The sequence below is a fragment of the Crocodylus porosus genome, unplaced genomic scaffold, assembly GCF_001723895.1.
Source record: "Crocodylus porosus isolate Cpor-Errol unplaced genomic scaffold, CroPor_comp1, whole genome shotgun sequence".
NCBI classification, from domain to species: domain Eukaryota; kingdom Metazoa; phylum Chordata; order Crocodylia; family Crocodylidae; genus Crocodylus; species Crocodylus porosus.
In genome coordinates this window covers 8,184,924-8,204,738 of record NW_017728949.1, presented here as the reverse complement: position 1 = coordinate 8,204,738, position 19,815 = coordinate 8,184,924, and the positions used below count along the sequence as shown (strand labels likewise).

General features: G+C 43.1%; 1 protein-coding gene across 17 annotated transcripts in view; it reads right to left on the bottom strand.

Moving 5' to 3' along the window:
- The window catches only part of MAP2 (microtubule associated protein 2), a 364,315-nt gene extending 344,500 nt beyond the window's left edge, over window positions 1-19,815 (bottom strand). For all 17 annotated transcript variants that reach the window (XM_019553948.1, XM_019553947.1, XM_019553954.1 and 14 more), the window contains exon 1: window positions 19,743-19,815. The gene's annotated coding sequence lies outside the window, so the exon portion shown is untranslated. The remainder of the gene's footprint in view (window positions 1-19,742) is intronic.

Here is a 19,815-nt window from a genome sequence, read left to right as displayed (position 1 = left end):
CTCTGGGTGCGGCCCTCCAGCCAGTTGGTGACCCAATTGACTGTGTAGGTGTCGACACCACAGTCCCCCAGTTTCTTAATGAGAACAGTCTTGCTCCTGACCCCAATGGAGTTAGTAGGAACTAGGGTCAGGCCCTTTATAAGATCTACCGCCTTTTAATTTTCAGCAATAATGAAGTATAAAGAGTAGAGTGAAAGAGTGAAGAGAAATCGTGAGACTGGTAGAAACAGATGGATGTGACAATAGATACTGCTACAATACAGGCACTCATTATCAGTCAGCTATTCAAATAACAAATGGCTTCAACTCTATTACTTCAAACTATCTGCTTAGCTAATGTACATTTTTTTAAATTTTGCTAATAGTGAAATAAAAGTAATGTAATAATCTGTTCCCATTTCCTCAAGATGCTCCAAACTATTTCAAGAGGACAAACCCTGTCAGAAACAGCCACAGGATTACCATGATTTGTTTTTTAACCCAATGAAACATCTAAAGGCTGGAGTGTCCCTTTCATGCATTGCCTGGATAGGCCTTCAATGCAACATCCTTCAGCATTAAGAACAGCACCAATATTTTACCTTGTACACACTTTGTGTCACCCTTTAGACTCTCAGTCTCTTAGGGGGGGGTACATTCACTTTAGGATATGCAGAGGAAGCAGTGCCTACACAACATTAAGTGTGGGTTATAAAAACGTATGGTGCAGTAGGTGGAGGAGGCGAAAGCATACTGGGTCAGCCCCTCACCCATACAAATACCAGGCACAAAATTGTGCTGCCTTAGGTAGATTGTGAGCCCGTTACTGTCATTGTGTGAGCGGTCACTCCCCTGAACAGGCCCACTGATTCACATCGGTGAGTGACTCAACAGAAATGTAAGGGGGAAAGAAACGGGGGGAAAGAGACTCATTCTAGCCTATAGAGTCAGCAGATCTCAACTATCCAAAGATTTATCATCCAAGGGATCTCAGCTGCACGAAAGCTCATGCTATACATCTCCGATTCAGTCTATAAGGTGCAAATCCAAGCTGCCTTCATTAATCATTTAAAACCATCCTAAGCTAATCCTTTAGGGTCACGAATATGCTAAGCGGAAGACAAATAAGAGTAAAATATATTAAACTTATGTAAAACCCAATATAAAATGGATGGGCCTACCCCAGAAACAGTCTAATTCCAGAATGATTATCCACAGCACAAATAAATATTGAGAGAAAAGCACATAATGCTAGTCACCCGGGGGGGGGGGGCGCATTGGTTCCACGTTATTGCCATTGCTAGCAACTTACTTGTGTCCAGCCCACCTGCTGCTATCTTGAGCTGCTTTGTGTATCTAACTGAAGTGCACAAGGTCTTTTGTTGTATGCACAGAAAATACAGTGCTAGGCTAGCATAATAAACATCTTCAAGCCCCAGCATCTGAAGCAGCTCTAAAGCAGAATCCAGCTCAAACCGCTCACTTGGTCCTTTGTCCTCTAAAAATAACCTTGCTTTAATTGCAACTGGCTACAATTTTCTAATTCTTTATGACCCCAAACCTCTAAACCTATTACCCAGAGACAGCTACAGCAATCCTTAATGATGGTGTGGGTAAGATACAGCATGCTTGTGGCCATCTGGTTGCCAGGTGCTTTCTGGCTTAGCTTTTCCTCACCCCACATCCCTCCCACTTCCATCATTCTAAAGGAGGCAATTTCCACATCAGGATACTGTGTTAAAGCTACAGCTAGCCTCCTTTTTCAAAGGTCAGCAAGTAATCTGCTATGCAGAGCAGTTCAAGACTTACAATGGAGAGTGTCAAAGTGATTTTTGTTGTAATACTTATCTCTGAAGAATCACTTCCCAGTAATCCCACCAAAGCAAGCCTTTCTATTTATTTTTGTTTGCTTATAGGACAGGAGATCAGGGGCGTGAATACTTAAATCTAACCTTATGCCACATCCTTCAGTCACAGTTCACAGTGATTGAAATGATAACAGGGTAATTTATATATTATAGTTGATTAAAAAAATATAATGAGTTGGGTCATCAGCTGGTGTAAAGCGAAGACTTAAATGGAGCTACACCTGATTTCCCAAGCTGAGAAACTGATCCACTGTTTGTTTCCTAAAGATGCTGTCAACTTGCTTGCGTTTCTTTCCTCGAGGAAGGTAACAAACATTTAACACACAGGAGTCCCTCATTGCTGTACCTATGCTTAGACTACTAACCAGTGTTCTCTGGTGTGCTATACAGCTGCCCTGCTTTTATAACCCACACCAGCTGCTCAGCAAGGGAGCAGTTCATCAGTCCAAAGGGAGATCTGAGGAGAGAGTATCATAGGATTATCATTCTGTGGAGAGAGAGGTTAATTAATTATTTAGGGGTAATAATGTGATTTAATGATGAACTTATTTACATAGGTTTTTTCAGAAAGTTGTGTTTTAAATTTAAAATTAGTGACTATAACCTGAAAAGCATTGGGGGGGGGGGGGGGAACCAGAGGCTTAAATGCAACATGATTTAAATTAGCCTCAACCTACAGCATTTGGAAGTCAGCATTATAATTTAAAAAACCTCTCTTTTGTAGGGGTTTTCAAGTTCAAACATAAAATAGATCCAAGTGGAAATAAGCACAATATTCCTGAGAAACATTAAGAAGTGACCTAAGGCTTGGGACCTTTATACTTGTGGCTCCACTTGCTTGCTAGTTTGATTATTTGCACATGGTAAAGTTTATTTTAAATAAAGTTTCTTCTTGGAATTACTCCTGTTGAAAACCTTAAACATACTTCAAAGATCTGTTCAACTTTTTAGCAACAACATACATGGGGCATGGCTTATTTACTAACTTAGGAGAAGAGTGGCTCACTGCAAGTCATGTCCTGTCTGCAGCTAAATGCACTAGAGCAGAGGGGTCAAAATCACCTGGCACCACTGGCCAGATGACAGTTGCTGGGTGGGTCTGCAGATAGAATCAGGATCACACACCAGAACCAGCATGCAGGGCCCCATGCCAGCCCCATGCAGCATGTGTGGCCGGTCCAGGCCCACACGCAGCCAGCAGCATGTGCTGCCCTGGTTCCAGGGTTTGCACTGCATGTGGTATGCCAGCTGGACCCAGCATGGAAAGCACTGCACACAGCATAGAGTCCAGTGGGGTGCCATATGCTGCACCCACCTCCTGCCAGTACCCAGTGCCACATGCAGAGTGAGCCCTGTAGCGAGGCCAGTATGTGGTGCACATGGGACTGGACTGGCCACACACTGCGCACAGCACTAGGGGCTAACCCAGGCCATGCATTGCTTGCAGCAGCCTGCTGAACCAACTCTGCATACTAGCCCTGGCATGGTCCAATCCAGTCTAGCCTGAAGCCAGCATGCAGCATGAGCTCCAGATCAACCAGCCCCCTCTGCTGTATGCAGGGCCCTTGGCACAGAGTCTAACTCGTGCACGAGACTGGGAAAGTGTGGACAGAGATGATCCTGCCTCAAGCAGGGGTTGGATTAGATGACCTGTGGAGGCCCCTTCCAGTCCTACTTTCTATGACTATCTGGCACATATGGTTGGTCCAAGACCCACAGGCCAGAACATGGGGCTTCACAGGCTGTATCCAGCCTGCAGAGCATATATTTGACACCCTGCATTACAGCAAAGCAATATACACATACAATTGGAAAGACAACTGTGGTAGATGAAAACCCAAAAGAGATGAAGTTTATCTTGTGATTGGTTTAAAGAAAGGGAGACAGATGCTCCTTTATCTCAAGCAGTGCCTAGGAATCCTGGAGATGCAAATTCTACTCCCACTGTTGAGTCAACTCTGAAAATAAATATACCAGCTGATGATCAAACATACATGCTCACAGCCAGTTTTCAGATGAAAAGATATTCTGTGGGTAAGACCTCCTCTACTGCCTTTCAATTGTATACAGAGCATACCTGCCCCTTGGAGGAAACTTGACTCTTCCCCAGAGCCAGAAAACTGAGAAAGCCAGTGAGTTTGCTGGAGTAGATATAGGAACAGACTCTGTTTGAATTTGTAAATCTCAAAAGAAAGCATAGATAAGTAACTATATGCCATGTGCTTTGGTTTGTTATCTGTCAAGTACCAGGAGGGAAAGGATGACTGTGTGGAAGATTCTCTTGCCTTTTCCAGGAGTCTGACAAATCATTTATTATATCACACAGTAGAGTAGGCAACATGGCTCTTGCTGATTTTGTAATAACCTATAATGTAGAAGAAATTTCACTCTCTCTGTAATGGGAGGCTCTATTTTACCTCTCATTCTATGAAAACACAGAGAGACATTAGAAACAAAATTATACAACCTTGAAAGAGGGCATTATTCTTGCTTAACTACAGAAACTTTAGAGCTGTAACTCACCAGAGAATGGTAATAAACTCTTTAGCATTCAGGTAGGTTTGCTACAATTGTACTTCTGTTAAACATGTAGTTAAGCGTATGAAGGTTGTAAAAACATTGGGAAGTCACTGGCAAACCTCAAAAGGAATAAATTCTTTGCTTAATTCCAAGTATAATACACTTGTACTGAAAATCCAAACTCAATCAAACAGTGATGGATTCCAATTCCAGAAGTCTACGCTAATGCCCTCTAAGTCTCACTGGAAGTGCAGCAAAAAGGCTCATCATTCCCACCCTCTAAACTTGCTCATAAGTCCATTCCATAATTCCTCATAATGGAATTTTCCCTGCCATGGCCTGGTTTCACCACAGGCTGGCTCTATCCTCTGGCCAAGATTCTTGACACTAAAAATCCTTGCTCAATCTTAACCCTCAAATTTCTCACTTCCCTTCTTCACTGGTTTGCATAGAACTTATTCCAGCTCAGAGATGGAATTAACATCCCAAATGCAGCACACCAACCACATCTATTATCAGGGCAGTGATCTTGACTGGGTTAAAACCAATCTTCTGTTCTTCCTTCCTATGCCTTATCTCCCCTCTAAGCAGCCAGGATCACAGAATATATGTAGAACTTGTAATCTAAAACTCTCCTGGCTGGCTAGGATTCAGTAGGAGCTGCAAAAGGGTATTATTCTTGGAAAGTGCAAGGTAGGTTATTGTTTTTGTTGGCCAACTGTCTGAATTCACCCATAAATTCAGAGAAAGTACACAAAGCCCTGAAATGAAACACAGCCACATCAAAACCAATCAATGGTCCATCCGTCTGGTGTCTGTGGGCAATGTCAGATGCTTCACTCAGAAGAACAGCACATACCCCTTTGACCCTTAATGCAAATTCTGCAGTAATACATCATAAGAGAACAATTCTCCCTGCCCCAGCTGGTGATCACAATGTGCCCTTAAGCCTGAGGGCCTCTGCAAGGTTAGCACTGGTTACTGAAATTGAGGCTGTTGTTCTTATAAAGTAATCCCATCCTGCAGTAATCTTCTTTTAAAACTTAACATGCAATTTGACCCCATGGGGAGAACTGTTCCCCACCCCCCAGCCCAGATGGTTTCCCTTTTTATTAGTCTAAATCATTATAAAGCTAATTGGACAACTCCTACATCAAAACAATGATCCTGAAACTGAGATCCCCATCTGACTGATTTTGTGAACAAGCACAGGATGATAAAATCCTGCTGAATAAAGTGGCTGTCTGAGGCAAAACAAGTTAACTGGGGACGCATCACGTAACAGATAGAAACTTAACACTGGTCAACTACATTCATTATTTTCAACTTCTTAAAAAGGAATCACTAATAATCACAAGCTCCTGATTTCAAACCCATATATATACACTACTGAGCCCCAGGGCTAGGTACATGGATAGAAAAGGAATTTAAATTAAAAATGTATAACTCACCTCAGCACCTCTGAAACCAGTAACTATGGAAAACTGGTGGTAACAAAGATTCTGATGACTACCTACTGAGTATGGAATCAGGGTTAGCCCAAAGAAACACATATGTATTTAAAAAACCAAAAACACAACAACAACAGCACATGGACTCAATGGCAGGAAAAACATGGAAACTGTATTTCTTCTCCAAAAATACTGTACCTTTTGTACCAATAACCCAAAATAAAAAGGAAGAGAAATTTAGCTTTAAGGCTCCTTATTGATCTATCATGAAATTGTTCTTCATAATTAATAGCAGAAACTGGCATTGCTGTTTCTACTGCCTGGGGTCAAATCACATCCTCAGAATACATTTTATAAAATACAGGCCAAATGAGCCTGCAGATCCAGGGAAAGGCATGAAAACAAGGTTTAACAGCAGTGTCCAACCTCTAAAAATGACAAGTACGCAATAGATTTATTTCTTCAGGAGTTTTTATGGGGAGTAATTAGAAAAATATAGTAACATTTGGCTCTTTCCAGCACCTTTCATCTTTATTTCTCGATGGGTTTTATAGCCAAACAATATTACAGGAAAAAGGAGCGAGGCATGAAGAGAAGATGAGACATCATGGGCTCCTATATACATGTAAAGAGCCTGCTCCGACACACTGGAAATCCAGCGCGTCAGAGCAGACTCGAGCTATCAAGTCTGCTGGACCACAGAATTGATGTGCTCCAGCAGCCTTCCACATCACGTGTATCAAGGTACCTGCGCTAAATAATGGCAGCGAGGTGCTTTGAAACAAAACACGTTCAATGAGCTTTAGTTCAAAGTGCCCTGCCACTTTTTTCAGCATGGGGACGCTGATACACATGACATGCAGGAGCTTTTAATTAGCATGGATTGCTAATTAAAGCACCCAGCGCCATGTCCTGGAGCACGTGTAAAAATGCCCCATGTGCCCATGGTCGTGCAGCAGGCCAGAGCCAGGGCTGGGAATGGAATCCAACTCTCTCAAGTTCCAGTCCAGCGCTCCACATCCGAGGCCAGTGGTTCACAACCTTATTGACTGAAGGCATATCAGGCACTGGACACCCCTCATCAGATTTCAGGCACCCCTCAGAAAATGCAAGTTCTTAGTTTTCACTTTCTTTCTGACTACAGAAAATAGAGCAATTATTCTGGTGCTAAGAAATCAGGATGATTACAACAGATGAAAATTGGTACTACCAATTTCTATTTGAAATCTCTGGGTTTATCTTGTGAATCATGTTTTTACACCTAACATTGTGTGGCACTATACAGTGCTTTCAAAAAGATCTCAAGGCACTCCAGGGTGCCACAGCACCTGGGCTGAGTCACTAAGCGCTACTGCCTCCAATCCAGTGTTCTATGTACCAGGACACATCATGAGTCAAGAGTGGAACCAGGAATTAACTGCTCTGTATCATGTCAGCCCCTGTCAAACTCATGGAGATTGTACCACAAGAATACTCTACGTTGGGCATGTAGCATACCTCAGTCCCACAGTCAAGGCTGCTCTGGCTTCCATAGCATGTGAACTAACACTAACTGGGCCAGAAGGATGATTCTGCTGCTAGCCCACTTTGGATGTACCTCCACTACCCATCCACGTGTATCAGGCCTTGTTCCCTTCTTATTTCAGAGTTATATGAGTGCAACTTCATTGATATTAGCGCTCCACTTTCATAGCACTGGTTGTGAGAGGAGGAATGGACCCATGCAGTTTTGCTGCTTCTGTAAGAACAACTCAATACTCCCTGCTAACCACAGTGGCCTTCTGTAAACATAACCCAGGCTCCCTCTACGGTTACCATAAGTTCACACCCTTTCTCAACCCAAAAAAAGACAATTCCATAAAAAACTTTCAAGTTTCACTCCATATCTGCAACTTTTAAAATAGGGGCATGAACTAGCATCTGCATTATTCCAAGGGGACTCGGCAATTTGAGAATTTGGTCTCATAATTTGCAGCTTTCACCGCAGCTGAAGACACCATTATTTTTGATCAGTACTTCAGAGTCTTGGGAAGGAAGAGATATTTGAGGAAAGTGTAGACTAGCCATGGCAGTGCTAGCAACCAGTTTTGGTGAGACATCCATTTCAACCCCTGTATTTGGACAGTTTGTTATCCAAAAAACAGTTACATTCCAATTGTAGATAAAGGCAAGTCTAGTTAATGTAAGATTTTCCACTGACTTCCACAGGCTTTAGTTGTGGCCATTTCTTTCAGAAGATACGTTGTTTGACCACATGCTCATAGTTTTCATACCCTGAAGCAGATAAAGGGACCTTCATAGAGACTGCACTTCATTTTCAAGCAAGAAATGGAAAGCACTATCACTATCATTTCCTGCTATCTTAGGTTGAACATTTGATGTTATGAGAATAAATAACTACTCACCTGAAAGAAAATCCGATTTTGAGTAAGTGTGGAGGGTGCAAGACAATGGCTAACATAGAAGGATTTACTGACCGTCTAACTTGGCCAGTTGCTATGCAAAAATAAGTGCACATAATGAGGCAGACTCTCAGTGGGTTTAAATCATTGCCAGGTCATTGGAATCAATTTACACCCACTGTGAATCCCAAAATTCCACACAGAAACACAAGAGTGTCCAAGCGACGGATAAGTCAATACCAAGCATGCAATACAGTACATGTGTGCATTTCCAATGTCCAAGTTATTCACAAGTACTGGTTAACTGAACTCTTGTGAAGTTTTACCAATTACCATTTATCACAGGTGGGGATGTTGGGGCAGATAAGTTAACTGATCTGCCCAAAGACAAAAAAATTAAAAAAAGATGTCAGTACCAAAACCTGGATTAGAATTGAAATAATTCCAGCCTGCTGAAATTCCTAGAGATTATATATGAATTACTACATTTTATTACTGGTATGTGGTATGCTTCCAAAAGCACTTCCCAACAAATCACAATTTTTTCTTTTAAAAAGATTTTTAAAAATACTATTAAATCACGTTCTAATTATTGACAGCATGGTAAACAACACTATTAATGTACAATTTTAAGCATTTATCGAAATGACTATTATAAGTACCATCCATAAATCACCACTGCTAATTTTGGCAAAGTATATGGAACATATAATTACAGATATTAATTCGTCATATTACAAAAACATCTTTTATTCTAACTCAAAGGCAAAAATTTATAATATCACTTTATCAGATAGAACTGGGTATTCTGAAATGCATGCATTCAATATTTTGGGAAGCCTTGTTGGGGAAAAAACAACAGACTCTCTATAGCCCAGAAAGCTTAGCTCTGCAGAACACCATTCAATGAAAGCTCTTTATTTACTACACTACCATTTGGCTCTTCAGAATTGAATGTTATTAATTTTTGCATGCTTAGATTATTATTTTTTTTTTTTGGAACTGCTCTCTTAGGGATTTCAGCTAACTTTCCCTTTGAAAAGTATGTATTTTTTGATCATCCTGAACAAACAAATCTATGGTTTCTTTCCTCTTAACTTATGAATTTCTCCCTCACTATCCTGAGGACAATTTTCTTCAAAGGATATTAATTAATATTCCTGGAGAAAGAGAGAGATTAGAGTAAACTGAATACACAATAACCAATTTTGTACTCTTGAAAGTGACTCTTGGTGCATTCATCAATGGTCCAGATCATCCATTTGCTCATGAAAAAGACTGTATGCGCTTGATTCTCCTCTCATATACACACATCATTGTAAATCAGAAAAAGCTACAGTGATGTTAATGCTTAGTGTTAATGCAAGCAAGGATCAGATCCTCCACGTGAAGATCTCCCTTCAATCATGTAAAAGCCGGTGGCTGCATCGCTTTATTTTGTTCTTTTCCTATCAAGAGGAATGTTCTTCCTGTTTTTTACTACATTCTTCATACCGCTGCAAAAGACACATACCTACCGACACACATTTTTCTGTGGTATTCCCATCACGTGCCTATTGAGTTGAGATTGTGGGAGGCTGCAGAAGACTGGGAGGCCTCATGCTCTTCACAAAGATAGTTCTGGTCTCTGATGAGTCCTTCATACTCTGTGGCTTTGGGGAACTGAACCTCTTGCCCATTCCAATGGGGGGCAAATCCTGCATCCTTTCCCCTCTGCTAGCAATTTACTGCAACTCACCTTTTGGCCAATCTCATAGGGTTTTTTTTTTCTGCAGGAGAATGTGACCCAGTGCTAAATATACAATGAAGTAAAAGCTAGGCTTGTCTTGAATATATTCTACAGCATGCCTGAAGGCAAGTATGCAAATGCTTAACTCTTGGAGAATACAGATATTCTGCAAATGTGAGTGCTCAGTTCCCACACCGACACAGCAACAAGAAAAAGCAGCCTAGGCCAGTGGTTCTCAACCTTTGATACCTTATGTACTGTTGCTGATCGATGCGGCAAAAGTGAAACCGGAAGTCCCACCGTGGCACTTCCAGTTTCACTGCCATGAGCCAAGTCCCACTTTTTCTGGGGCAAAGCAGCCTGTGTGGGGCCTTCCTCCCTATCCCCTGGCACACTGACATTGGGGAGTAAAAGCCCCGGTGCACCAGATACAGTGGGAGGGGTAGCAACTGGAACTTCCAGCCGGAGGAAGCAAAGACCAAAATGCAGCACCTGCATACCCCCTGTCCGAGTCTCGCATATCCCCAGGGGTATGCGTACCACGGGCTGAGAAACACTGGACTCTAGACCACCTGTAAAATGTATGCCGAACCCCAGTGCAAACTTCATTAGGTATAAGTGGAAGAAAAAAAGACACAAGATACAATGTGAATGTTTACCTGGCTGAAGCTACTATTGTTCCATCATAGTTATTAGCTCATTTTATAGAGGTGTGACCATGCTGCAGTGATACATATTATTGTGGACCCTGTCCATTTGACCTGCCCACATGACAGCAGCTATTAAACAGCTGGGCTTAGGGCAGTGGTAGGCAAAATGTGGCCTGTGAGTGTGACTTCTGGTCACAAGATAGCAACCAGGGGGGCTGGGCACCTGTCAAGATGCCCTTGATGACTCACCAAAACTTTGTATGTGGCCCTCCAGTCAAATAATTGCCCACCCTAGCTTAGGGCTTACAGAGGTTGTAACTGTGATGCTGTCTCTCTTTGGCAGATCTGTCTTCCACTGGGAGCCTGTGGGCAGGTTCATGTCAGCGATGTGACTTGGAGTACAGACTCGATGATCTATTGAGGTCCCTTCTGACCCTAACATCTATGAATCTATGAATCATAAACACAGCTATTAGAAGCTAGCCGAACTCTTCCAGGGTTAAGGTGGCCACTGGTCCTGTTTTATACCAGACCATCCTGTTTTTAAACCCTGTGTCTCCTGTCCATTTCTAAATGAGGAACAGACTGCAAAGAGACCTGTTTTTTTATTCACTGGTGGAAATACACGTCAATCATTTGTCCTTGTGACATTTGTCCCCTTTTATTGGCTGTGCCTAGAGGTCGGGTGGTGCACAGCCAGAAGAAGCAAGGTTTTAACCCAACCAGAGAGGGAGGGACAGAGGTGGGCTTTTTGTGGTGGCTCTGCCCCTTGCTCCTGATTGGCAAAGGGGTCCAACTGTCCCGCCCCTTGCTGCTGATTGTGCAAGGAGGCAACAGCACTGCCCTTCACTGCTGATTAGCTGAGGAGGTAGGTGATCCCCCCCCTCACCAAGAGGGTGTCCTGTATTCTGGGGATGTGTCAGTGGCCACCCTAGTCACAGTTTCGGTATTTTCCTGGCTGTGCCTGTTGGCCACGAAGACAGACTGATGGGTGGATACTGCTAGAGAGTAGTAGCCCAAGAATGATACTGTATCTAGCACAGAACAGATCTCACTAGCAAAAATTGCTTTAGACATAGAAAAGAGGCCCAAATCAAAGTTTAGCTCTTGATCTTATATCTCCCTAAAATCAAGGTATTTGGGTTCAATTCACATGGGAAAGGAAGCGAGCCTCAAATTCACAACAGACTGAAACTTCCCAGGGTTTGAGAGTCTATAGATCTGGGGGTTTTGTTTGGCACCTGTTCTAGTACAAAACAGTTCTCAAATGCCGAGCGGTGGCCTATCATCTCATTTAGTCAGTTACTTCAAATTGGAGCCTGGTGTCATTTGTGTGGTCTATAACAGGGCTTGGCAACCCACAGTAAGCATGCCAGAGCATGACACATGAAGACATTTTGCTTGGCACGTATGCCTCGGGGCAGAGGGCAGGGCGAGCCATGAGAGGCCTGATCCTTGCCGTGGCAGCACAGCCCCAGCTCCTTGCCCATTGTCCACTCCAAGGAGCACATGCACCTGCCGTCGGTAATGAGTCAGGCTAGAGCTCCGTGGACCCCAGTGCAGCTGCTTGCAGCCTCCCCACCACCAGCTGTGGGCAGCAGGGGCCTGCCTAGAGCCTGGGCCAGCTGTGGTAGACAGCCAGGAGACTGTAAGAAACTGCACCAGGCTTTGTGGAGCCCCAGCTGGGCTTACCATCAGCAGCAGGTGCACGCACACCTCAGAGCAGATGGCAGGGAAGGGGCTGGGGATGCACTGTTACAACAAAGACCAGACCCCTCACAGCTCCCTCACCATCCACCCCTAGCATGCCAACATCTTACAAGTCAAGGTTGCAGGTGTTTTTAGCACTCTGCCTAAGAACGTTGCTGACCCCTGGTTTACAATAACATGCATTATATGCAACTTCTGCAGAGAATAAAGTAGAGAGCCAGGCCCAGTTCATCATGAATTCATTTTGATTCTTTCCTGCACAGCTAAACTTGGTGAATGAATTGCACAGGAAGTCAGTCAGCTTGTGGACAAATGCTTGCATCTAATTCAAGCAAAACTGTGGCTTCTGGGTCAGAAGCCACATGTGGAGAGCCTCTTTTAAGAGATTCACAGGGACTTCTACTGTAAATCTCAGTACCAAATTTCTTCTAAGGCTGGGATTTCCAGAAGCCTCTAGCATTAGCACAACTATCCTACTAATATTTCATAGGCTTCAGTTCTATGGGAGCACAGTTATGCCAACACAGTTTTAAATTCCCAGACTAAAATCTCCATTTTTCACACATCCTGCACAATGTCAGTCAGAAATCTGCCTACAATTGCACCACAAAGAAACGGGCCAGTTCCCCATCTCCAAGTTTCATGAATAAGGGAGATATGCCCCAAAACAGAACGCACTTCTCTTGAGGACTGAACCAGACATCAGCTGCAATCATTTACTGCAGAAAATGAATAGCAACTGTAGGGTTTATTTAATCAATAGCTCTTATAATGAAATGTAACTGAGTTGGCCGACATGACTAGATTTTTGAAAGATTTTTTTAAATGCTGTTAATTCAGGTATAATAGTCACACAAAATGAAGTTATTAAGTTTTCAGATGGATAATTTAAATAAAAATGTCTGCCCATATTATTCTGAGTATTAGAGGCGTGCGGAGTATTATAAAAGTATTTTAAATCTTTACACAAACAGAAATGGAAACACTGAAATATTCTCCCTTTGCAGAGAGAACAACAATTATCCCAATCAAAACACCAGGTTTTTGTAGACTAAGTACACTGAAAGCTAGCTACCATGTTCTGTTACCATTACTGTTAGTATAGCTGAACCTCTGAGATTTCTCCTAGCTGTTTTAAGGGGGTTTGGCAAGCTACTCTTCCCTGATCTTAAGAGCACTCAACCTCCACTGGCTTCAAGGAGATGGAAAGGTACTAGGATTACTTTAAATCAAATCCTAAATGCAGGACTGACAAATACTGCTTGTTTTACTCACATGAGTAGACTCCAGTGGGCAAACTTGTAAAAGCAGCAGAAACAGGACTTGACACAGGAGCTGAGTTCTATCTACAAACTCATCACATATACATTTACAGGTATAAACTAACAGCATTACTGAAGTGGAAAACAGCCTGTATTTTCGATAAATCTAAAGCAGGTATTCAACAGATTCCCAGTTGGTGGAAATCAGTAAAGCCCCACTAAAGCTAATGGGGTTATACTGTTCTAAACTAGCTGAATATCTGGCCCCACTCTATGCATTTTGAAAGTTTGACAGCATTTGCTTTAAAAACAGACATAGTGCCTACTACAGCCCAGAAACATTCTACTTGTAATGAATCAAAAACCATAGTTAAAAAGAAAAGCTGCATTTTGTAATGAAGATCAGCACCAATGTGTCTTGCACAGCACAACACGCCTCACTAAACAGAAACGAAGCAGTTTGCTAAACCTGATAAATATTTTTTGCATAATTGAGGTTACCTGGACCTCACCTTACAACACATTCTTGTAAATGGGTGTATAAACAAATAAGCAATGCATTCAATACATGCATAGGTACTGTAGCTTCCTGACCTGTTATCATTTTGAATTGTTAAAAATACTTTTATTCCCCCCCCCAAAACAAACAAAAGATGATAGATTGGCTTCATTGTGAGGATCTCTGTGGGGAAAAATGTTAAAGAAGTGTAAAACCTATATAGGGCAACAATATTAGCTCATCTTGCCTCCTTAACCAAGCATCAAACAATTAGTGTTTAAGAAAAATGGGTTAATAAAGATCTCAAATCTTCTTAACAGCTAGTACAGTGAACCCATGTGGCAAGAACAATCCAAATGAACACCATGGCTACATTAGTCCTTTCTTACACTATCTAAAAAGCAATTACAAATGTCACATTGCATCTCATTCTAAAACATTGTCCTACAGTTTCATAGCATAACCTGTGATTAAATCTACCCTCCCCCCCGCAACACCCTACCCTCCCCCCGCCCAACACCCAGAAAAGCTTTTTTTCCTCTGCTGAAGCAGATGGCTTGGGAAACCGCCCCTTTTCACAACACAACCATTCTAAATCTGCTCCAGCCTATGGAAATCAAACACATGCTGGTTTTTGTTAGCATCTCAGTGCACTACAGATCTGCTGCACAGAAGCATCCATGTATCCTCTGCACAAAGTAAGACATTAAAAAAACCCAACTGATCTTGACCATATCCTTCAAGGTGCTCTTAAGTTAGAGTAGTGCCTTCAGCTCCCACTAACTTCCATGGGAATTACAGCTGCTCAGCATCCAAGAACAGTCCCTAGCTTCTCAGGATTTTCTAGTACCTGTCAAGATTGAGCCCCTTGAGTGCTGCACCCTAAAACAGCAATCCTTTCATATTCAGCAAACCACTTAAGAACATGCTTAATTTTAAGCATGCTTCACTTTAAGCACATATTTAACAGGAATTAAGCAAGTGCTTAAATGCCAGACTGAACTGGGATCCTAGTCACACAGGTCAAATCCTACACAGATAAGCACATGCATAATTGTATTCAGTTGAAAAACCTTACTAGCTTTAGCGAAGCATACCAGCAAAGTTACTCATACGCTTTAATTATCTGCAGCAGGTGACAAAAGTGATTAACACATCTTGCTATGATTCTGGGGGTGTGAACTGAAGCCCTGCACTAGACTTGCATTAAAAGCCACCCCCAGTTAACCCAGCCGTTAATGGGTGCCTGGTCTCTCAGGCTGGGCAGTCAAAAGCAACAGGAACTTATACTAGTCACTTGATTCCCTGCTGTATGTTTGACTAGGAAAATTGGTGTGCCTTAATCAACTAGCCGTAAAGAGCTGTTAGGTTCAGGTAGACCTTTGAGTTGAGTTGACTTATTTGTAGGATCTGGCCCCCACATATTAGTTTTTGTCTCAAATTTCTGCCTATTGCTCATTCATTTGCATTTAAAGACAAGGGTCCCTGGCTACTTGCTAACTATGGCCTTAAGACAACAATGAATCTCTTGCCAACAGAACCCTGCTGCCTCTTGATGAAACCCAAATGAAGGTAATAGGCATTTGTGCAGGTACTAGGATCTACGTATTTGCTGCTGCTAGCAGGATCAGGACCTGCATGACCAACAGCAAAGAAAGACTCCCACTGATCTGGAAGGCTTTTGGATCAGGCTGCGTATTTATAAAACCTATGTACTAATGTCAGGGCATTCCTTTTTTAAAATCTGTTTCTAATTCACTCATTAATCTCATGAATACACAGCAAATCAGATTTCAGACTTATGGGACACTCCATGTGTGCACACATTTTTGTCAGTAGCTCTTGAGCTTTTACAGATTATAACACCACAAGTAGACTGCATTCTGAAATACATGGTCATGTAGTTCTCATGTGTTGTTTTCCTGGTGCTTGTGTTTCCTCTAAAGGAAAACAAACCTGTTTCTGACACTACATTTGAAATACTTCCCATAAAAGTGACTGGGGTGTATCACAGTTCCATGCACTTTCAATACAAATCAGTTTTAACTCCAGTGCATCTGATGCAGACCTCACCCACATCCATTTTTATACCTGTGTAAATTCAGGGATTTTCATGAAGTTACTCCTGATTACACCATCGGAAAGTAAGGGGGGAATCAGACCTGTTGGCTCCAGATCCATCTTAATTTGATTTGTGCCTAGATGTTGTTTTTATAGTGAATCTAGGTGCACTGTGTTTGGCAGACATTAATTCCTCCTCAGACCAAGGTGACATACTGAAAGAAAAAAGCATAGTTCCAAAAATCTCTTGCTGATAAGGTTATCCTTGACTGCAGAATGCAGCAGGAGCCAGGCACACTACCTAAGGAGCCTTTAAATCCTGTTATAACATCAGAATATATTAAGGAGTATTACCACACGCATACTGGCATAATATATCAGAGCCTTTAAAACCCAGAGTATCAATGAGATGAGTTTATGTAACATTAATAAACTGTACTACAAGCCTAGTATAGCATGCTGCACATTAGCAGTAGATAAGTATGGTAAAACTCTTTATGAAAAAGCAACTACTTTATATGAGCACTAGCTCTCAGAATCATAGTTATTTTAATGGACACACCGAGGCAATCCACAACATGAACTCAGTGGGTTGCAAACTGCACAGACTATACATACCCTGTCCACCCTATCCCCGTGCATCAAGAGAAGATATTGGGCCAGTGACTTAAGCTAACACCATTCCATTGGTCACCTCATCTATCTTTCTAGGACCCGTTCATATAAAGATGTATATGCTTAATTTATATGCACTGTAAACCGTCTCACTGAACCTTGCAGGGCTACTCAGCATATAAACCTGAGCACATATGTAAGTCTTAACAAGATTGTGGCTTCAACTTCTTGAGACAGGTACTGGCCTAATCTGGGTCTTGTAGAGAACTAAGCATAATTGCAGTGTTTCACAAACAGGTGATATAAACCATAATCATAAGGAAGGAATTCTGATGGTGTGCCAAGTTCTGTTTTAAATAATCCACTTTTAAAACAAACCCACTTAAACGCTCATCTAAAGATAAAAATGCTAGTTCCACTACAAACTTAGCTGGCTGTCTCGTGCTAGCTCAGTCATGCCATGGATATATGTTGCTAGTGCATATCCTATGCAGGAAGGATGCCCGCTCTCTTTTTGTTTGTGAAGTACCTCTCAGCGACCTACGGAGTAAGGACATTGCCAGTTTCACTAGGTACTGCTCCCTCAGCATATTTTTCTACCTTTCTCACAAGTGCTGAGATGCTGTGATCACGTCATCTCTTAGGGAGGGTGCAGAGAGCAGCTACAGAAAACAAATAAGTCCTACAGCCGAGTCTCCTCCTGGGAGCGCTGGCTCTGAGATCTGTAGTCTAGACATAACTACAAGTCTAAACCAGCACAGGTGCATGAAGCAGATTTTTTTTTTTTTTTTTACATGGAGAAAATAGAGGAACAAAAAGAAAAGGAAGAGAAAATAAATACACTCAATCTAGCATGAAAATTCCCTTCTGCAAACAAGGCCACATTTTCTGAAAGGTGAGCAGTGCAAGTGCTATACAGAAATGTCAAGTAAATGATTTCTTGAGAAAGGGGTAGAGGAAAATTCATTTACATGACCACAAAGATGTGACAGATTGTGAAACAGGATGAGAGAGAAAATAAATAACTCTAATGGAGAGCTAGGAGAAAATCTGAATGGGATGCATACATTTATGAACCTTGTATTTAAATATCCTCTACCATACAGAAAGAAATATGAAAAACTAAATAAAAAAAAAAACCACCAGCTATGCAGAAGAAATCTTTATTTGAAGGATAAATGCAATGCAGATGAGATCTTTCCTGCTGGGGAGGAAGAGAAATTGTATTGGGATTTTAAATGCAGGGAAAGACCCTTACAACCACAGTCCCTGCCACCAACCCACACAACCCTCTTTCTCAAAGTCCTGTTTCATAAAGCACACCTTATTTCAAAGGGGAGGTCAGAATTAGGATCTCAAATATATACGCAACAAATTGAGTACAGCAGTCTTTATTTGGTAGATCATATTCAGCATAACATCAGGGCACCAGAGAACTGCAACTGATGAGGGCTTGTACCTGCCGCAGCTCAAATACGCCACATTTTGCATAATTCTCTCTGAAATAAAAAGGCTTTGTTCTCCACCGCCTCACTGCGGATGGAAGCCCTGTTTGCAGTCGTTTCCTTGCCACAGCTGGTCATCTCAGTATAGAGAATTTGTCTTGAATGAAAATGAAAGGTGCTGACAAGCCTCATAACCCCCTCACTTGAATCAGGCTCTTTGTCCCACTTCAGAGATTTTTTACAGGAGCCCAAGGGAACAAGGAGGAATGACAGTCTTTCAGGGGGTTTACATCTCTGACAGTCCAAAGATGCTCAAAATCCTAAAAGCAGCTGACAAAAGTAGCCTGTTCCTAGTAGAGATAAACCCAGATAGGACTTGAGAAGGGCTCTTCCTATTTCCCTCAAGACATTTCAGTGGCAAAGATGTGCACGGCAGACTGCCTGCTGACTGCAACCTTCCCACTGGGTTTGCCTTTTGACCAGGCTTAATTTTTCCTCTGACCAAAGGCTTCAAACCCACAGCGGTGAAATACCAGCCAGAACACCCTGGCGACTGCAGGCAGAGGGATCAGCCTGAACCCAATTTCCCCTCTTCCCCTCCCTGCTTTCTTGAAATTTCCATCCTTAAACAAAAGAAGCAGGTGGGGTGGGGCCCGAGGAGCAGCCAAGAAAGCCCCTTCCAGGGGGGATTTCAAATAAAGCTTTTGGCCTCAAGAGCGGCTGGCAACTCCTGCCAGGGCATTCTGGCCCACATTCTCGGGCTTTCTTGTCTGAGGATGATTATGATTTAGGTCTCTTTTATTGCTCCCGTCTTCTTGTCGTCGTCATCTTCTCCGCACACCCAGCAACCCGGCTGCTGGAAATGCAGGGAAATGACCGTGAAACCCGCGCCCCCCCCCACACAGACACACCACCACACACCTGTGGGTGCAATGTCACACACACAACTACACACACGGGTTCAGCATCACACACACGTGCACGCACAACCACACACACAGCTTCAGTGTCACGCACACAACCACACACACAACTTCAGTGTGACACACACACCCATGTGCAGGCAGTGCCACACACACAACCATACACAAGGCTTCGGTATCACACACACATTGAGTGCCACACACACTCGTGAACACATACACACCTGGCTTCAATGTCACACACACACACGTTCAGTGTCACACACACGTTCAGCGGCACAAACACACACTTGTGTCACACGCACACTGTCACACACACTCATGCACACACACATGCCCTCAATGTCCCACGCACACGGTCAGTATGCCACACAAACATGCGGCTCCAATGTCCCACACACAGGTTCAGCGTCTCACACACACACTCATGCACACACACGGCTTCAACGCCCCCCGCACACAGGTCGAGTGTCACACGCGCACACCCACGCACGGGCGGGCTGTCCCGAAGCCGGTGCGGTGTGGAGCCCCCCGCGCCCGATGCTGCGGATCCCCGCGGGCCGGGAGCGGGAGCGCGGGCGGGCGGGCGGCGAGCAGCGCTGCGGGGAACGGCGCCGGGGGCCCTTACCTGAGCGCGGAGGCAGCCGCCGGCCCCGGGACGGAGACGCTGCTGCGCAGACTGCTGCAGCCGCTGTGCAGCT